This window comes from Rhincodon typus, chromosome 6, assembly GCF_021869965.1.
Source record: "Rhincodon typus isolate 14 chromosome 6, sRhiTyp1.1, whole genome shotgun sequence".
Lineage (NCBI taxonomy): Eukaryota > Metazoa > Chordata > Chondrichthyes > Orectolobiformes > Rhincodontidae > Rhincodon > Rhincodon typus.
In genome coordinates, this window is record NC_063337.1 from 5,239,244 (window position 1) to 5,241,844 (window position 2,601).

Here is a 2,601-nt window from a genome sequence, read left to right on the forward strand (position 1 = left end):
GTTTTTACAACAATTAAATTAAATTTCTTTAATTCCAGATGTATTAATTGAGTTTGAGTTCCACCACCCATTAACCCACTCAGCTGGAGATCTGGATTATCAGAAACATTAAAGAGATTTCCATTGCATCACCATATCCCCATTGAGGCCAGCATTAGAGGTAAATGTCTTTCTCAATATCTTCTGGGAAGCAGAAATACCAGATGGGCAGAATGGCTATAGTTGTAATGTAACTTAAGATTGTTTTATAGCTCACTCATGGAGTCTAGGCTCTTGTACCAATGCACTTTTAAATGTAGTTGGAGCTCTGGGTAGTGATGAAGCAGACTCCAATGTTCTTTCCATTACTTGGCTGACCAGTTATCTCTCCACCTGCCCATTGGCCTGTGTTGGAATGATTTTCAGGTCGGTCCTTGATGCGTTTGGCTGCATAATGAAGACACATTCCTTCATCATCCAATCTAAAGTGGGACCCGAACATAGAGATGCCAGCATCTTCATAAATGCAGCATCTGTTTTTTCAGTTCTTTTCATTTCTGCTTCCCAGGAATCAAGCCCCCACTTCAAAAACAGATACCAGCAATCACAGCAATAAGAAAACAATTTATAGTCAAGGAATGTGTCAAGAGAAAGCACAGTAGCAGCTTATTCATAATGATAATTCCACTAATCAGACCAATGCACTTGAATTCATGGGTTACAGAAACAGAAACTTACCTTGTCAATAGAGCTGTGTTTGTTTTATAGAACAGGTCTTGGGAAGAGTGAGCTAACTGCACAATACATGCAAACATACTAAACAGGAGAAGGTGTAGGCTATTGGGCCTTCTAAACCTGCTCCACCATTCAATAGGATCATTGTTGATCTAAATTGATCTTACTGAAGGGCTGAGCAGGCTTGGGGGCCAATTAGCCTACTCCTGTTCCTATTTCTTATGGCCTTATAATCGAGAGAGCTCTTGTGGTGTGGTGGTAGTATCCATTCTTCTGCACCAGGAGGCCTGAGTTCAGATCCCACCTGCTCCATAGATGTGTAGTAACATTGCTGAGACAAGATGATTAGGAAAGCATCAATTAGATGATGGCTGATCTGATTGCACCGCTTACCCACCTAAACCTGATGACCTTTGACTCCCTTGTTAATCGGGAAACTATCCACCTCTGAAATATTCAATGACCCTGCCTCTACCATTTGCTGGGGAAGGTATTTCAAAAGAATTATGACTCTATGACACTTTCATTTCTCTCTGAATTGGAGGATCTCTTATTTTCAAACAGAACCCATTGGGATGCATTCCATGGAATGTATTGTTCCCTACCAATGCAGAGAAGTTGAAACATTTGATTTGGCAAACATGTTTGTTTGTATTTTTTTTGCCATTTATGAGATGTGGGCCATCACTGGTCAGTCAAGTGAGGATGAGAAGCAATTACTTCTCTCGAAGGGGCGTGAACCTGTGGAATTCACTCCCGAGACTGTGATGAATGCTGGACTGTTGAGTAAATTTAAGGAGGAAATAGATTTTTAATTAGTACTGTGTTACAGAGTTATGGGGAGTGGGCAGGAGTGTGGAGTTGAGGCTGAGATGAGAGCAGCCATGATCATATTGAATGGTGGAGCAGGGTCGAGGGGATGAATGGCCTATTCCTTCTGCTAGTTCTTATGTTCTTGTGTCATAACTCTTTGAAATCTCTGCACTCTAATTATTAAAGTCAGGCTTCTTGTACATCCCTGACTCTAATTACTCCCATTGGCAACTATATCTCCAGATACATGGGAACACTACCACCTGTGAGATAGTAAGAACTGCCGATGCTGGAGTCAGATATAACACGGTGTGGAGCTGGAGGAACACAATAGGCCAGGCAGCATCAGAAAGAAGGGTCCTGACCCAAACCATTAACTTTCCTGCTCCTCTGATGCTGCCTGGCCTGCTGTGCTCCTCCAGCTCTACACTGCGTTATCACTACTACCTGTGAGTTCCCCTCCAAACCACTCACCATCCTGACTTGGAAATATATCACCCTTTGTTCAGTGAGTCATTGAAATCAAAATCCTGGAATTCCCTCCATAAGGGGCATTGTGAGTCAACCTAACAGAATATGGATGCAGTGGTTCAAGAAACCAGCTCACCACCACCTTCTCAAGGGCAATGACTGATGGGTAATGAATGTTGACCCAGCCAGCAATGCCCACATCCCATGAGTGAATTTTAGAAAAGTTGCCTGGGTCCCAAACTCTGGAACTCCTGCTGTATATGTCTCTGCCTCAAAATCTCCTCTTTGAGGATACTCATGAAGACCTACCTTGTTATGGTCAGTTGACCTAAATCTCCTAAAACGACACAATGTCATATTTGTTTTACAATGCTCCTGTGAAGCACATAAGGTGTTTTAATTTTATTAAAAGAATGATATAAGTAGACTGTGTTGTTGTAATTTCTCTTCCTTTCTACCACTCTTCTCGAGTTCAATTCAGGATGAGTGACGAGTGCTGGTCTGCCACCAAAGCTCACATCCCAGGAAAGATTTGAAAAAGAACTCTATATTTAATCCTAGACAACAAGGTGCAGGGCTGGATGAACACAGCAGGCCAAGCAG